The 18,790-nt window shown below is 40.0% G+C and overlaps 1 protein-coding gene and 1 long non-coding RNA gene across 2 annotated transcripts in view; one reads left to right on the top strand and one right to left on the bottom strand.

The window, feature by feature from the left end:
- LOC103156656 (5-hydroxytryptamine receptor 2A-like) overlaps positions 1-18,790 on the top strand; it is a 73,831-nt gene that overhangs the window by 28,113 nt on the left and 26,928 nt on the right. The window lies entirely within an intron of this gene.
- Positions 7,610-18,331, bottom strand: LOC107833981 (uncharacterized). Its single transcript, XR_001659744.1, has 4 exons — positions 17,732-18,331; positions 13,163-13,211; positions 12,985-13,076; positions 7,610-7,769 (listed from the first exon to the last, which is right to left on the bottom strand). It is a non-coding gene; the product is annotated as an uncharacterized LOC107833981 (long non-coding RNA).

Below are 18,790 nucleotides of genomic sequence, written 5' to 3'. Positions count from 1 at the left end.
TCTTGATTTTACAACTGGATTCCTCCATTATAATGTGCAGAGACATTCTGACGTTACCCAGAGAGCCACATATAAGACATAGTTCAAAACAACAAAGTGTAGGCCAGTCAAACCAAAAGCAAACCACTACTTTAACATCCTGTCTGATCGGTACAGCGGGAAGAAACTAGTCTCCAGATTAAGTAAACTGGTGAGTCAGATTACTATGGGTTTGCATTTGTCATATTAATTATCATTTATTTTGAACCATTTCTTATGGTAAAAAAAAAAAAAAAGAATTATCACAATAAAAATAAATTAAAGTAAAAAAAAAAAAAAACGAAAAAAATATTTTTAAAATTTTCTGCACTGCTTTTATTTCCCTCTATAGCTTCAATAAATATAAGAACATTTGAAAACAGGATTAAATAAAGTCTCTTTGTTCAGGTTAGTGGCATTAATCCTATAGTTTGTGTGACTGGAGTCCTAAAGAAGCTGATATCAAACTGGACTGTTCTTCCAGAGCAGTATTTGTGTTTGTGTGGCTCTGAATGCCATTTCAACCAGTTTTATCATCACAATAGTACAACAAAGTGTGGTGATGAAAGTCCACATCACCTTGGTGCATCTCTAATATTTAGCCAGCATAGCACTGAGGTTTCACACAGTGAGACACATTCAAGTCTTGGATGATTTTTTCCTTGGTTTGAAGGGAAAAATAACGGCCGAACGAAAAAAAATAAATAAATAACCTGCATAATTTGACATAATGTGCTTCTTCATTGTTGTCACGGGCGATTATCTAACTGAGCATGTCTGTTTTCCTCTCTGTTCTGCTCGGCTCCTTTTGTTTATCGTCATCCGCTGTCAGAACGCTACGCGCAGTTAGCCCGGTTTTCCTGTCCCGGCTCGACGACTCCGGCTGCTCTCATGTTTAATAATCCTCTGAGAGGTTTGGCTGAATGTGCAGCTGATTAGGTCAGATTGCTGGTTGGCTCAGATGGCGATCTCTAACACGTTTAACACAAAGCTTGTTCCAGGCAGTCAGGTTTTTTTTTCTTTCCTTTCATTGAAACTGTCAGCCAAACTAACAGTTTGTTTAAAATAATTTTCCCTAATTTCTGCTGCTTGTTTTTTTTTTTTTTTTTTCACAGCTAGAAAGTGCAAAGTTGGCTCTAAACCACAGACACACAGCAGCTGTATTAAAATCTAATTAGTTCTTGGGATTTTGCAGTTTTCTTTTTGCTTCTTAGGATTCTTCTTGTTGAGTTTCCTTTGAATAAATATTTTATTCTACTGTTCTCTGTTGTTTTTAATTTAGTTGACGACAGAAATCAGAAGCATGCCTACCAAGGCCACTTCCAGTTCAGACTTGTGAGAGCGATGTATTTGTTTATTTCAGGTTCTAACATTTAGTGCTACCTGCAGGTTGATTGGACTGTCTGTGGTTCCCCCCCAAGATAACATGAGTTTAGTGGTATTTGGTCTGTCCTTGTTAGAAACAGGTGGCTGAGAAAGCAATATGAAATGATCAGACAGTGAGATCCCAACCTCCCGGTGGAATGCTCCATAATGCCTGCTAGCAGACAGTGTAATGTCCACATGATCAGAGCTAATCTCTCTCCCCAATCACTCATTCGTTCTGCTCTCAGAGCGCTTGGCGAGCTGCACAGCAGAGTTATCAGAGTCCTGGCCTGCATCAGTTTATGTGTATTTAATGCCTTCTGGTCACTTTATTGTTTTAATGCTTTATAAGTGATGGTGTCTGTTGGTTCTAATCAGATTGTCTGACTGATGGCTTCCTAAGTGACATTTGTTGTTCCAGTAGTTCCCAGAGCAATCACCTTCATCAACCAAAACAACAGAGAAGATCAGGGACAAACACAAATGTTAGTTCATAAATCAGAGTCCACTATAAAAAGGTACTGGGGGGAAATAAATATTAAAATTTTAATGATTTACTTAATTTTATTGATTTAGTTAAGGTATACTGGTTTGTCAGTGCAATGTTCCCTAATGGCTACACTCTAAAAATGTGAACTACTTTATGTTGGTAATAGAATTAAAATGATGTTCAATCAGGCGCTAATCTAATTTGGTATGAAGTTGTTTTTTGTGGATTCCTTGATATAATTTACAGCTCAAAGCTGTAGTATGTAACTTTTATTAATATTTATCTCATGTTTTTTAAATCTGTCACAATCCTGTGACAGTATGGTACAAGACAAGATAATGCGTGAAAAAATCAATCTCCTCCACCTCCTTCCAATTCTGATTGTCATCTATAGAAATCTACCACTCCCCGGTCAAAGACATCCAATCAGAGCCAGGAAGAGGGTCTTAGCGCTGTCAATTAAGCTCATACACGTGCTGTTCCGTGTGCTAATGGTGGAGAAACAACTTACTGTAAACCTGAGCATTCATGACAGGCTCTGCAGTCAGGAAGAAGCCATAGGCTAGCAGTCTGTGATCAAAAGCCAGATGTTACTACTGACGGAAACCACAAAGAAGACGACAGGAAGTGGTAGGAGGATGATGGTTTGTTTTTGTTTTTTTCAGACAACGTGCAGCTGGCTCCACCAGAGCTGCCACAGCATCACAGTTAATAAAAAGCTGTGTCAGTTGAAGGTGTTGAATCCATGACTACAGTTTCCCCAAAACGCCGCACACACAGATGCTCCCCAAGATAAGGAGCTTGTTTTTGCAAAGGCTGAATAAAACGCTGAGGTCTCCTCTGATTGGCTGATGGATGATGAGCACCACCACCTTTAGCGCTGAATTATGAATATATTTAATCTAACTGTTGACATCCGTCGCTGCCATGATTTCAAACACCTGAACAAACGTATTAACATGTGATTTTCATTTTGTTTCTTATTTAAGGGAAACACCGCAATGCAAAATTGTGCTTTTTCCACATTAGAGGAATATAGACAAAGATTTGCCCACATTGGAAATGGAAACGCAGTTAACGGCTCTCGTTTTACCTTTTCAGGCGTCTTTATTGGCCATTACCTTCCTGCCGCCTGCGTCAAACTCACCATGATTTCTCTGTTCCTTCATTTCTTCTCTCACTCTCCTCTCAGTTGTTTGCCTGTATCCTCTCCTCTCCTCTCCTCTTCTCTCCTCTCCTCTGCAGACAGAGAGAGCTCAGTGAATGTACTTTTCACTATAAACATATTTGGATTGAACTGTGGCACAATTACTGTCACCTTTCACCTGCATGATGAAATGATAGTTCTCCACCCAAGCTGGCTGATGTCACTCTCTGGGAACAAACAATGGGAGGATTTTATTTGCGGTGTAGCTTCTTGCTCTCTGACTTATGTGTGCTGAGAATGATGGGAGTAAATAAAAATAAGTCCACACTGACAAACTGTTCTTTCAGTTTTGCATCAAAAGTACTAAAGAGGACAGGGTGAGCCCCAAGTTCTTGTTCACTGGCTGCAGTTTTGGTGGATTCTGTGTTTATTTTTTATGCCAACAAAGAAATGTTGTTTTTTTTTCTTTGGTTTTCAATGAGGTCAGGATGACAGTGGGGATACCTGGCCAAGCTGCTGTGATGAGAACACGGAATATGATGTTCTTGTGGGTGAAAGTCCAACCTGCTAACTGTGTAAAGCTCGAAGATGACTTCCATTAAACGCCTGTGTTTCCTGGGATTCGCTACATGACTTTTGGCTGAATTAATCGAAACACAGAATCAAGTCTGCTGCCACGTCGGCCATCTCAAATGCCTGACAGGAGACGTGGAGCAGTCGCTCCACGTCTCCTGTCAGGCAGACGTGGTGCAAACACCGTCGAAGTTTGCACTTTGACGGTGCAGACTGAGTGTTTGCATCTTGTCCCATGATGTATAGTTCATGAACGCGGCTGAATGGACACGCAACCTGACTGCAGAAAGAGCCAACGTGAATTTAAACGGTCACCGGTTGCCACAGTAACCTGCCTTCGTCTTACTGTTTTAATCCACAGGCATGAATGAGGCATCTATGCGTTTATGTCTACGGTTTTAGTATTGACTAGCATGTTGTCGGTGTACTACAGCTGTTTATCACAGCCTGCACTACAAAAAAAAACACACAGGTTTAAGTATTTCTGGTCTAGTTTGCACTTCAAATATCTTAGTGTACTTGAATTAAGACAAAACTAACTTAAAAGCAATTCATCAGCAAGATATAGAAGCTTGTTTCAAGCATATAATGCCTTGATATAGATGAAAAAATATCAATATTTTCCATTGGCAGGAAAATTGTTGTTTTGTTATAAGTAAATTTAACACGGAGGTTTTTGTAGGTAACAGCAGGAACTATCGCCGTCCCTTAAAAACAAGAGTTGTTACTTTTTCTCCTTTTGCTTCTTATCTGATGTCTGACTGCTGTTTTGTGCCAGACTTTGAAGGGGGATGCTGCTGTCAGTGTTGTTCTGCAGAGTCACCGAAATGTAGGCCAAATGTGTGCCGACGTCTGTGGGCCGGCCCGGCAGGCAACAGTGAGCAGCTACACCGAAAAAATGTTACAAAATTCCATGAAGGTTTGGCAATCAGTCAGCCTTGAAGGTGTTCATTTGTCTATGTTATGTAAAATATTACGATTCCCTGGTCACAGTTGAGTTTGTGAAAATAATCTTGCAGTAAAAGCAGTAAAAGCATATGAAGTTCATATATGAGCAGCAAGGAAAGCCTTTCTTTTAAATGATCAAGACCTGACATTCAAAGGCCCCTCAGGGTTAGGAATGTATTTTCTTCCTGGTTCAGGAGTGGCAGAAATCCCCAAGATGAAAGAAGTCAACAGAGTCCCCACAAACCCAACAAGCAGCAGATGCGTGNCAACGCTGCCTTCTCCTTGGCTCAGTTTGCCTCAGAGGAAGGTTGGAGATGTAACCAGAAACACCGAGTTTAGAGTGAAGCACATGGAGGGTTTGTGAACAACAGCACATCAGGGCCACTGTAGGTAGAAAAAAGGGAGTAAATTTCTACCAAATTTTGAGATTAATCTCAGAAATGTTCTTGAAAAGAACCTGGAAATTTCTGAGTTTCTAAAGTCAAATATTTTTGACTGTTGAAACTTTTAAGATTTTTTTTCCCAGCAAATTTTCAACTTTAGAAAATTTGAAAACTCAGAAATGTCCATGTTTTTCCTAGAAAATTCAGTTTGTCAATTTTTTATTTATTTTATTTATGTTTTTATTTCTTTGCAGAAATGTACCCCTCTTTTTTTCCTACTGCATGTACAGTGGCTCTACATATTCGTGCTCCACAATTTGAGCCGTTTTGTTTCAAAAATCATCCCAGCGTCCTTTTTGACATGTTCTCACTAAATGCAGAAGTTGATTTGAATTTAGCACAACTTCTTATTAGCAATAAGGAGCAATATTAGAATAAGAAGTCGTGGCACCAAGACGACTTCTTAACACGACATCAGCGCCTGCAGTGTTATGCTTACATCACACCTCACTGCCACTGACATCGTCATGCTGATGTGTCTCCTAACATTTAGATGAGTTTGAAAAGAAAAAGGGAAATCTCTGTCATGGATACAGAAATTGGATGATCGTTTTGTTTTTTTCTTTCTCAGAACTGTTATGATTTTTATATATTAGGATTTGTAGCCCTTCCCTTTAAAGGTGCAATATGTAACTTTTGTAAGGAACTGTCACCATGTTGTGACACTTTCCTATGAGACAGATAATCTGTGAAAAGATAAATCTCCTCCACTCCCTTCCTGAGTTACTATTGCCGGTCTGAAGAAATGCACCGCTCACCGTAAAAATCAACCAATCACAGGTAGGAGGAGGGGCTTAGCGCTGTCGATCAACATCATGTACAAGAAAACAGTTTTTCCACCGTCATCGGTGGCTATGCTAGCTAGCCTCAATTTCACAAGAGGCGCTGCAGCATAGCAGAGAGCAAGAGGGGATGAGGAGCGCCACACAAGATGGTGACTGATAGCGTTAAGTCCCTCCTTCTGGCTCTGATTGGTTGATTCTAGTTAGAAGTTTGATTTTTGTTTCACACATAAACTATCACAACATAGGAATAGTTTCAACAAATATGTATAAAAATGTTTTTTAGCTTCAATGACAAAAAGATTTTTGTATATTAATTAGCTCTAAATAATGTCAGAGAAAACTCTCTGCTCTCTGTTCCTCCGGTTCTGACTCTGAACCGGAGGAACCATGTCATCGCTTGCAGCTAAACTGAGCTAACGTTTAGAGAGCGTTATCATCCCTCTGCACATTTCCTGCATGAACATAAACTCACCAGCCACTTTATCAGCTACTCACCTGCTAAAACCAGGCTGGATCCCCTTTTCCTTCAGCTTCAGACTAATTCTTCTTAGCACAGATTCTACAAGGTCTCAGAAACATTCTGCTGATACTTCACTCCATGTTGGCAGAAACACAGCATCTCAATATTACTGCAGATTCAGTGGCTGCATATCCATGATGCTAATCTGCTGTTCCACGGCATCCCTCAGGCGCTGGATTAGGATTTGGTGACGGTGAAGGCCGCTGACTTACAGAGAGCTCAGAAACCAGTTTTACATGATACGGTGCATCGTCCCGGTGGAATCATCTATCAGAAGACTGCAGTGGCACAACTAAAAAAAAGTAACAAAAATAGCCATGAATCAGTTTAAAATGTTATTTCATAAGTTGTGGAATAATACAGTTTTTACTTAATACTGTACTTACTTAATATCACCTAATTCAATATAATTAAACTAAATGAATAAACATTTCCACTAACAGAAATGGGCAAATTGAAATTCCGACAATAAATTTGCTTAACGGAAACACGCCAGTTTCGAAGAAAAAACTTGTTTTTCCGCTACAGTGAGGTTGTTTTCTGCCCTACTGAAATAGATGTATTCTTGCAGAGCTGAAATGGAAACACTTTTCTTGACTCACTAGAGTCACATGATCAACAGCTGGATGTTGCTACTGGTGGAAATGCCAAATAAGATGACAGGAAGCGGTAGGACGATGATGGTTTGTTGATGTAGCTCAGCCATGTGTGACTTTAATTTCATTTCTTATTTAGTGGAAACACAACAATTGCAAAATTGTGATTTTTTTCTACATTAGAAGAATATCAACAAAGTTTTGTGCATATTTGTAATGGAATCACAGCCACTATGAATGTGAGGTCATTATGATCTGTCCAGGGCTGCAGGTCTGATGTCCTGCAGCTTTTATGTAGCTTCCTGGTTCAACACACCTGAACCACATCACTGAATCACCACACATTTTGGTCTTCAGTTTAGTTTTCTGTCATAATCTCTTTTCTTTTTTTCTTTCTTTTTTTATTTTTCAAAGAAACTTGATCTGTTCAAAACAGATTTGATTTCAGAACATCATGTTACACGTTTGGATGCATTTTGTTTCTCCTCCGCTGGAATGGTTAGAATTCCAAGCAATTTCTAACCATTTACATGACGTCCATGTTGGGACATAAAGACTAAAGATGAAACAGAATTATGAAAGCCAGCATCCAGGTTGTGTCTCTGCCTCACAACTTTATGGTCTGATCCAATTAAGGCTGTGATGTACGAATAATAATAACAAGTAATAGGTGATAATAATAATAATAATAATAATAATAATAATTAATAATAATAAGACGTTCCCGCTGTTGTTAAAACCAAATGAGTCTGAAATTCGTCCAGCCTGCTGAGTGGGTCCCTGTTGAGATCCGAAGCAGCCCGGGGCGGGACCAGAACATGCTGCATGGATTATCGCTCCCATCTGGCCTCTGAGTCCCAGGAGGAAGTGGAGGGCCACGCATCCTGATGTGACCGCAAACCCGACAAAGAAAGAGAGAGAAGAGAGAGGGGGAGAGAGAGAGAGAGAGAGGGATCTGCATCATGTTTAATGCCAGAAAATAGACAACTGGCTCACATACCAGCTGTACTCTGACCTGTCGCTAGAAAACATCTACAGACATCAAACACTGAGACCGACTGGATGTAAATCAGCTCACAGGAAGACTGAAGTGCAGTTGGTTGTTTTGTTACCCTACATTGCTTCATTTGTTTTTATAAAAAAGAAGAAAATCAGGATCAGATGTTGGAAGTTTATTTTAAATGTAAACGAGCGTTTCCTTTTTTTGACTGGTGGCGTTTGAATTCATACATGCTCTGATCTCACGGTTTGCAGTAAAACACGTTCTGGGATAATGAACCGTTTTTTCTTTCAGGTCCCACAGGATGATTTGTCTCTATAAAATATGCGTTCAGTCTTTATAACTCGTGTCCAGTTAAGGTAACTGCATCAGAACACTGTGCAACACAGTAAAACCCAATAATGTCATTTTTTAAGACCTGATATCAATAGAGAAAGGAGAGTTTAATATGATAAGATGGTTCTTTTAGTGTCCATTCATAGATGAAACTGAAACCTGGAGATGGAGAAGTCATTAAATTGGATCAGTGCGCCACAGCGAAGGGAAAATAATGTAAAAGAGGCTTGGGAGTCTTACTTCTTCAAAAGAGAAAAAGACGCAACGGCGTCTCCGACTGACCTGGAGTTGAGAGTAAAAGCAACTTTCACCTGGTGGGAAAAAAAACAGGTTTTGTTGTCCGTCTTCTCATTGATAAGTTCTCAAAAAACCTCTTTGAAACTTCCAGCCACCCACTCAGTTAATCCCCAATCTTGAATTTCTCAAGATTGTTTAAAACCTCCTGGGCTCTGAGGAACCGCAGCCAACCGGTTTGTCAGATTTGATTAGAGTCGATGTTTGTGTCACTTTAACTGTGGCGCTGAGCGAACAGCGTGATCTCAAAAGAGTTTTGAGAAAAAGCAGAAAACCTAAATGGTACCGACAATTTGACAAATGCAAGACTTAAAGTTGGAACGTAATTATAGTTGACATGATCCGACTCCGACTCTGTAGTCATTTTGCACACACACAAATGCAGGCTTGGTGTGTGACGGCCTGCAGAGCACACACACAGGTCAGGAGGTCATAACCTCACATTACAAACCTGTAAACTCTTGTCCTGTGTGACGTAACTCAGAGTGGAGCCTGGTGCTCTGAACACACACAAAATACTACCAAGGGTGTTGTTTTTTTTTATCGTAAGTCTTTTGTTCTCCTTGATGCTTGTGTCCAGATTTATGACTTGATGACATCGTTTGGAAGGGATTGAAGGTGAAAGACAATAATTGCAGACGCATATTCAAAAGATAGGATCTGAGTCTCACTCTGTGCAAACAGAATCAATTTTTATTGCGCATCGGAATGCACCGTTGTTAAATTTGTGGCACCTTTATCTTTCCTTATGAGATTTAGAATTTAATAAGCACGAGTGAATAAAACCCTGTATGCAGTTTTAAAGCTGCATACATATCTGGCATGAAAACTTTTTTAAAGGTGCAGTGTTATGTAAAATCAACTTTTTGGAGCTTTACATTTGTCATCCAAAACATTCCTGGTGTGTTGCCCTGATTCTTTCATGCATGTTTGAGAAATCCTTTTATCTCCCATGGTAACTGTTCAGCTGTAGAAAACTCCTGGGTGGACCTGGCTTCCCAGTTACTCCCACCACTCAGCTCCTTCAGACTAGCCAGCAGCAATTAGCAAACACCGGGTGGATCTGAGCATCTGCTGAGCTCATTAAAGGAACTACTTCTCAGTGAAACACTGGTAAGAATGTTGCTAAAGGGCTAATAGAGGAGCCATGTTGTGATGACTTCCTGAAGGCGGAGTTTCAGAAAGAGCAGGAGCTTCTTAAAGAGACAGAGACCCAATTTGAAGGTGTTAAATTACAAAGTAAAATTTCTTTTAAGTCATATTTGGTAAATAGAGCAACCAAAGGTAACACTTACTTGATTGTGCTATAAAATGGCACCATGTGGCACTACAAATAAATAACACTGCCCCTTTAAAAAGGAGACTGAAGCCAGCTGTCATGTTGACTTTACTTTCCTGTGTGATTTTAATGTCTGCAATAGGTGCTACATAAATACATTTTACTCATTTTCTTGATTTTACAACTGGATTCCTCCATTATAATGTGCAGAGACATTCTGACGTTACCCAGAGAGCCACATATAAGACATAGTTCAAAACAACAAAGTGTAGGCCAGTCAAACCAAAAGCAAACCACTACTTTAACATCCTGTCTGATCGGTACAGCGGGAAGAAACTAGTCTCCAGATTAAGTAAACTGGTGAGTCAGATTACTATGGGTTTGCATTTGTCATATTAATTATCATTTATTTTGAACCATTTCTTATGGTAAAAAAAAAAAAAAAGAATTATCACAATAAAAATAAATTAAAGTAAAAAAAAAAAAAAACGAAAAAAATATTTTTAAAATTTTCTGCACTGCTTTTATTTCCCTCTATAGCTTCAATAAATATAAGAACATTTGAAAACAGGATTAAATAAAGTCTCTTTGTTCAGGTTAGTGGCATTAATCCTATAGTTTGTGTGACTGGAGTCCTAAAGAAGCTGATATCAAACTGGACTGTTCTTCCAGAGCAGTATTTGTGTTTGTGTGGCTCTGAATGCCATTTCAACCAGTTTTATCATCACAATAGTACAACAAAGTGTGGTGATGAAAGTCCACATCACCTTGGTGCATCTCTAATATTTAGCCAGCATAGCACTGAGGTTTCACACAGTGAGACACATTCAAGTCTTGGATGATTTTTTCCTTGGTTTGAAGGGAAAAATAACGGCCGAACGAAAAAAAATAAATAAATAACCTGCATAATTTGACATAATGTGCTTCTTCATTGTTGTCACGGGCGATTATCTAACTGAGCATGTCTGTTTTCCTCTCTGTTCTGCTCGGCTCCTTTTGTTTATCGTCATCCGCTGTCAGAACGCTACGCGCAGTTAGCCCGGTTTTCCTGTCCCGGCTCGACGACTCCGGCTGCTCTCATGTTTAATAATCCTCTGAGAGGTTTGGCTGAATGTGCAGCTGATTAGGTCAGATTGCTGGTTGGCTCAGATGGCGATCTCTAACACGTTTAACACAAAGCTTGTTCCAGGCAGTCAGGTTTTTTTTTCTTTCCTTTCATTGAAACTGTCAGCCAAACTAACAGTTTGTTTAAAATAATTTTCCCTAATTTCTGCTGCTTGTTTTTTTTTTTTTTTTTTCACAGCTAGAAAGTGCAAAGTTGGCTCTAAACCACAGACACACAGCAGCTGTATTAAAATCTAATTAGTTCTTGGGATTTTGCAGTTTTCTTTTTGCTTCTTAGGATTCTTCTTGTTGAGTTTCCTTTGAATAAATATTTTATTCTACTGTTCTCTGTTGTTTTTAATTTAGTTGACGACAGAAATCAGAAGCATGCCTACCAAGGCCACTTCCAGTTCAGACTTGTGAGAGCGATGTATTTGTTTATTTCAGGTTCTAACATTTAGTGCTACCTGCAGGTTGATTGGACTGTCTGTGGTTCCCCCCCAAGATAACATGAGTTTAGTGGTATTTGGTCTGTCCTTGTTAGAAACAGGTGGCTGAGAAAGCAATATGAAATGATCAGACAGTGAGATCCCAACCTCCCGGTGGAATGCTCCATAATGCCTGCTAGCAGACAGTGTAATGTCCACATGATCAGAGCTAATCTCTCTCCCCAATCACTCATTCGTTCTGCTCTCAGAGCGCTTGGCGAGCTGCACAGCAGAGTTATCAGAGTCCTGGCCTGCATCAGTTTATGTGTATTTAATGCCTTCTGGTCACTTTATTGTTTTAATGCTTTATAAGTGATGGTGTCTGTTGGTTCTAATCAGATTGTCTGACTGATGGCTTCCTAAGTGACATTTGTTGTTCCAGTAGTTCCCAGAGCAATCACCTTCATCAACCAAAACAACAGAGAAGATCAGGGACAAACACAAATGTTAGTTCATAAATCAGAGTCCACTATAAAAAGGTACTGGGGGGAAATAAATATTAAAATTTTAATGATTTACTTAATTTTATTGATTTAGTTAAGGTATACTGGTTTGTCAGTGCAATGTTCCCTAATGGCTACACTCTAAAAATGTGAACTACTTTATGTTGGTAATAGAATTAAAATGATGTTCAATCAGGCGCTAATCTAATTTGGTATGAAGTTGTTTTTTGTGGATTCCTTGATATAATTTACAGCTCAAAGCTGTAGTATGTAACTTTTATTAATATTTATCTCATGTTTTTTAAATCTGTCACAATCCTGTGACAGTATGGTACAAGACAAGATAATGCGTGAAAAAATCAATCTCCTCCACCTCCTTCCAATTCTGATTGTCATCTATAGAAATCTACCACTCCCCGGTCAAAGACATCCAATCAGAGCCAGGAAGAGGGTCTTAGCGCTGTCAATTAAGCTCATACACGTGCTGTTCCGTGTGCTAATGGTGGAGAAACAACTTACTGTAAACCTGAGCATTCATGACAGGCTCTGCAGTCAGGAAGAAGCCATAGGCTAGCAGTCTGTGATCAAAAGCCAGATGTTACTACTGACGGAAACCACAAAGAAGACGACAGGAAGTGGTAGGAGGATGATGGTTTGTTTTTGTTTTTTTCAGACAACGTGCAGCTGGCTCCACCAGAGCTGCCACAGCATCACAGTTAATAAAAAGCTGTGTCAGTTGAAGGTGTTGAATCCATGACTACAGTTTCCCCAAAACGCCGCACACACAGATGCTCCCCAAGATAAGGAGCTTGTTTTTGCAAAGGCTGAATAAAACGCTGAGGTCTCCTCTGATTGGCTGATGGATGATGAGCACCACCACCTTTAGCGCTGAATTATGAATATATTTAATCTAACTGTTGACATCCGTCGCTGCCATGATTTCAAACACCTGAACAAACGTATTAACATGTGATTTTCATTTTGTTTCTTATTTAAGGGAAACACCGCAATGCAAAATTGTGCTTTTTCCACATTAGAGGAATATAGACAAAGATTTGCCCACATTGGAAATGGAAACGCAGTTAACGGCTCTCGTTTTACCTTTTCAGGCGTCTTTATTGGCCATTACCTTCCTGCCGCCTGCGTCAAACTCACCATGATTTCTCTGTTCCTTCATTTCTTCTCTCACTCTCCTCTCAGTTGTTTGCCTGTATCCTCTCCTCTCCTCTCCTCTTCTCTCCTCTCCTCTGCAGACAGAGAGAGCTCAGTGAATGTACTTTTCACTATAAACATATTTGGATTGAACTGTGGCACAATTACTGTCACCTTTCACCTGCATGATGAAATGATAGTTCTCCACCCAAGCTGGCTGATGTCACTCTCTGGGAACAAACAATGGGAGGATTTTATTTGCGGTGTAGCTTCTTGCTCTCTGACTTATGTGTGCTGAGAATGATGGGAGTAAATAAAAATAAGTCCACACTGACAAACTGTTCTTTCAGTTTTGCATCAAAAGTACTAAAGAGGACAGGGTGAGCCCCAAGTTCTTGTTCACTGGCTGCAGTTTTGGTGGATTCTGTGTTTATTTTTTATGCCAACAAAGAAATGTTGTTTTTTTTTCTTTGGTTTTCAATGAGGTCAGGATGACAGTGGGGATACCTGGCCAAGCTGCTGTGATGAGAACATGGAATATGATGTCCTTGTGGGTGAAAGTCCAACCTGCTAACTGTGTAAAGCTCGGAGATGACTTCCATTAAACGCCTGTGTTTCCTGGGATTCGCTACATGACTTTTGGCTGAATTAATCGAAACACAGAATCAAGTTCCCTGCCACGTCGGCCACCTCAAATGCCTGACAGGAGACGTGGAGCAGTCGCTCCACGTCTCCTGTCAGGCAGACGTGGTGCAAACACCGTCGAAGTTTGCACTTTGACGGTGCAGACTGAGTGTTTGCATCTTGTCCCATGATGTATAGTTCATGAACGCGGCTGAATGGACACGCAACCTGACTGCAGAAAGAGCCAACGTGAATTTAAACGGTCACCGGTTGCCACAGTAACCTGCCTTCGTCTTACTGTTTTAATCCACAGGCATGAATGAGGCATCTATGCGTTTATGTCTAAGGTTTTAGCATTGACTAGCATGTTGTCGGTGTACTACAGCTGTTTATCACAGCCTGCACTACAAAAAAAAACACACAGGTTTAAGTATTTCTGGTCTAGTTTGCACTTCAAATATGTTAGCGTACTTGAATTAAGACAAAACTAACTTAAAAGCAATTCATCAGCAAGATATAGAAGCTTGTTTCAAGCATATAATGCCTTGATATAGATGAAAAAATATCAATATTTTCCATTGGCAGGAAAATTGTTTTGTTATAAGTAAATTTAACACGGAGGTTTTTGTAGGTAACAGCAGGAACTATCGCCGTCCCTTAAAAACAAGAGTTGTTACTTTTTCTCCTTTTGCTTCTTATCTGATGTCTGACTGCTGTTTTGTGCCAGACTTTGAAGGGGGATGCTGCTGTCAGTGTTGTTCTGCAGAGTCACCGAAATGTAGGCCAAATGTGTGCCGACGTCTGTGGGCCGGCCCGGCAGGCAACAGTGAGCAGCTACACCGAAAAAATGTTACAAAATTCCATGAAGGTTTGGCAATCAGTCAGCCTTGAAGGTGTTCATTTGTCTATGTTATGTAAAATATTACGATTCCCTGGTCACAGTTGAGTTTGTGAAAATAATCTTGCAGTAAAAGCAGTAAAAGCATATGAAGTTCATATATGAGCAGCAAGGAAAGCCTTTCTTTTAAATGATCAAGACCTGACATTCAAAGGCCCCTCAGGGTTAGGAATGTATTTTCTTCCTGGTTCAGGAGTGGCAGAAATCCCCAAGATGAAAGAAGTCAACAGAGTCCCCACAAACCCAACAAGCAGCAGATGCGTGAGCCGGGGTGTGTGTGTGTGTGTGTGTGTGTGTGTGTGTGTGTGTGTGTGTGTTCTCGGCCTCATCCTTTGAGACGTGGAAGATCTAGCAGACAAATCCAATTTGGTGGTAAACAGGTGTGTTATGCCGAGCCAAGCCTGGTTTTGGAGTGTGGGAATCTGGAGTATTCAGGTGTGTGTGTGTGTGTGTGTGTGTGTGTGTGTGCTTCATGTGGGTGAGCTGCTGCGATGTACGTCGTCTTCGTCGTCAGTATGTTTCTGTTTATTTCTTCCTCCTTGCTCTCCCCATTCCTCTGCTCTCTGTATCTCGGTGGTTTCGGAGCCTATTTCTGATCAAATCAACCTTCCTGCCCCGTGGGAGCTCATTTCCCTGCTTCCAGTTTTCACTCCTTCTCCATCAGTTATTTCCATATTCCTTTGCTTTTCAAATGTGGAACACTTTGCCGCAAACAAGGTCATCCAAAACCTTTGCTCTTTATTTTACCTTCTTTTTCATTGCTTTGTTTATGAAAAGTGGCACTAAATATAATAGTGCCACTAATTATGCCATAATTAGTGGCATAATTAGTGCCCTAAACCATTAGGGCAAAAACCATTTTGCCCCAGTGGTTTAAAGAGAATTATCACCAGCTGATAATTCTCTTTAAATCAGAGCTGAATTGACTTAAAGGGGCAGTATTGTGTAAAATTAACTGTTTTGTCATGTTAAAATGTTATTCCCTCATCAAAAACAAACCTGGAGTGTTGCTTTGATTTCTTTGAGAAATCCTTTAATCTCCACGGCAACCATTCAGTTAAACGCCTTGGTGGACCTAGCTCCGCCTGTGAGGACGCAGTCAGTTTCCAAGCTTCTTCATCACAGAGCAGCCCTCCGCCACTCTGCTCCTTCAGACTAGCCAGCAGCAATTAGCAAATACACCTGTTGGAGCTCGTTATAGGAACTGCTTCTCAGAGCAATGCTGGTAAAAATGTTGTTAAAGGGTTAAAGAGAAACCATGTTGGGATGACTTCATGAAGGCAGAGTTTCAGAAAGAGCAGGAGCTTCTTAAAGAGACAGAGTCCCAATTTCAAGGCATTAAATTACAAAGTAAAATGTCTTTCAATTCATATTTGATATTTAAAGCAGTTTTATAACAACTGAAATTGACAGTGTGTGGCTGGAAAACCCATTATACTTCAAAGACTTTTAGCTTTTTTGTCCATTTTTGTGCCCTGACAGATTTCACAGTTGCAGCTTAAATCTCCAGGCTCCAGTGTCAGAGTCTATTGTGTTCTAGTTCCTCCAGACTCACCTCAGGGGGAAAAGGAGGATATTCCAGGTTTGGCTCACATTCCTTTTTCTCTTTATGGAGGAGATCTGCGAGCACGTTGTGTGGCCTTTGGTCACCTGGAGGCAGTCCCAGATATGTGTGTCAGCCGGGCCGCTGACTTTCATACAAGACGTCTGCCGCCTCACTCCCAGAGAGCATTCATAAATGTTAAAACATGAAAGCCTGGAGCGCAGCAGGAGCCAATATGGAAAGATATGAGAAATAACGGACCTGATCTAAAATGAGAAATTACAGAACGGAGCCGAAACCAAGATGTCTCACACACAGCAACCAGCTACAGAATGGTTTCCGTTTTGGGAGAACTGTGGCACAATGTGAATGATTTTCACAAACACACTAACTGAACCCGTCCAATGTTGATCATTAAGGTAAGCATTCAGTACCTTAGCTAAACCATGGAAAGGTGAAAAAAGTGCTACAACGACACAGTCAAATGTATGACTTAGCAAGTCATACAGTGACTGTTTATAACAGTGAATGGAGGCAGCAGAAAGTCTTTACTTTCTACACACAGTCGTCTCTCTCGCTACTTAAACTCTGACTTTTTTCCACAATTAGAGTTTCCACATGTTGTTTGAACCCTAAAGTCACTCAAAGCTGCTGCTACACATGAGACGATTGACAGAGAAGTTACAATACCGACATGCTGTTTTCCATTTAGCTCAAGCACTGAGCAAGATGTGAATCCCTGTGGAGGTTATTAATTCAGTTCATTTGCAAAATCTGTGGAAACTTTAGGCTCACAAATAACACCCACAGTCTCCTTCGTGACCTGTTATCTACATAATGCCACCATCCATATATTCATACTATAATGGTGGTTCTGTTGAAAAGAGGTTTTGCCCTAATGGTTCTTGTTTTGTCCTAAAAGAGTTTTAGAAAAGTGTGTTTCAGAAGAACCCGTCTACCTTGAAAAAGTCCAGCTCTTTTCTCATTTGTACCTTCAACGTCCTCGTCTCTGCTTTGACAAGTTCCATTCACTTACCTTCGTATTTATGTCCATGTAAATATGAATATAACATGCAGCCTGTATAGATCTCTTGTGTTCCTACTGTCCCTCAAAGGCTTTTCCCCTCTACAAGTAACGTTTATTTATACACATCTAAATGCATGCTGCGGTTCTTGTTCTTGTTCTGTGTACAAAACACTTTCCTCCTCATACACACACTTAAACATTTCTGACAGGAGATTCAGTAAATTATGCTGAAACAACTGGATTCTGGACCAAGGCACCACAACAGTCTGCTGCCTGTAGGCATGTTTGCATATTGTGCAACTTAAAATATGTTTTTCCTTTAAAGAATGTCCAACAAGAGTATAGTTAGTGCATGTTTAGGTTAATATAATCAGTGCGTTTTGCTGCTGAAACACATCAGCTCAGGAAATGATGTTTTATACATGAGACTTTTAACCAACATTCTAGTTTGACATTTTAGTTTGGTTTCAAAGACTAAGCTAAATCAGTAAACAGGAGTGAGTTGGAGGGCAGATTTCCTTTCAAAGTTAGGTAACAACATCACACCAGCAGTACATTAGAGGACGACGTGTTGTTCATTTCTGATTGAATAATGTCCCTGTTGTTCCATTTAGAACAGTAAAGGAACAACATTAAAACATTTATGCTTCACACTCACCATTTTAATGCTTCTTTTGCACCACCACAAAAAACGGACGTTGTTGCGTCTCCGGTCAGACTCTGTCCTCATCTTTGTTTTGTTTCCGGAACCTTAAAAAAAGAATTAATGGGTTCAGTTTTTCCATGTGTGAAGATCCTAATGAACCGTTATTTGGCTCATACGCAGGGTGAGATTTATGGAAAACGAAGCAGTTCATTCAAAATAAATCCATTCGGGTGTAATAATGAGCTATCTGGTGAAGGCAGAGCTGAGTGTGTGGAAAAACTGAATCTGTAGAGCTGATTTTCTCTGTCGAACCGTCTTCAGGCTCCTAACATGACAGCTGTTATGTCACTGTTCGTTATGCCACATAAAAGCTTTTGATTAACAGCCTGCAGCTTTCAGATGGTGCAGTCACCCAGATTTAACCTCCCTGAGAGACTTTTCAAGTGATCGAATCTCTTTATGCCTCTGTCCATTTGCAAATCGATGCCCTGCGCTCTGCTAGCCGCCGTTCGTTCCTCTCTCCAGCCGCATCAAATACTCAAGATGTCTGATTCACTGTTCGCCCTGAGGGTTACACAATGAAAACACAATCATCCTGCACTTCCACTGTGGACGTCTGACGTCTGCTTCATCCAATAAATGGTAAAAGAAAAAACAGAAGAAAGTGTCAGTCAACAAGCATTTATTACACTGGCTGCATCTGCAACTGAGAGACGGTTGATAGGTGTGAAGATTTTTCTCTTTTTTATCACATGTAAATGTTTAAGACTTTTAATTTAAACACAAATGTAAAAAGCACAAGTGCCTGTTAAAACTAACAGATTATATCACAACTGCCATTAAACATTTGCGATGACTACTGTAATCTTTTACATGCGTCTGTTCTCAATTCATCTATATTATATTGGCTTTAAAGGTGCACTAAGTAACTGTTATAAAAAATAGTTTTTTTTGTTGTTGTTTTTTTACATGTTTGTTAAAACTGTCACCATGTCATGACAGTTTGTTAAGGAAAGTTATTTTCATATTTCCATTCTGCGCAATTATTTGGTCAGTGGAAACACAACTAGT

Source organism: Poecilia formosa, unplaced genomic scaffold (genome assembly GCF_000485575.1).
Source record: "Poecilia formosa unplaced genomic scaffold, Poecilia_formosa-5.1.2 Scaffold491, whole genome shotgun sequence".
NCBI classification, from domain to species: Eukaryota; Metazoa; Chordata; class Actinopteri; order Cyprinodontiformes; family Poeciliidae; genus Poecilia; species Poecilia formosa.
The sequence above is the reverse complement of the archived record's forward strand: the minus strand, read 5'-3'. Positions and strand labels throughout refer to the sequence as shown.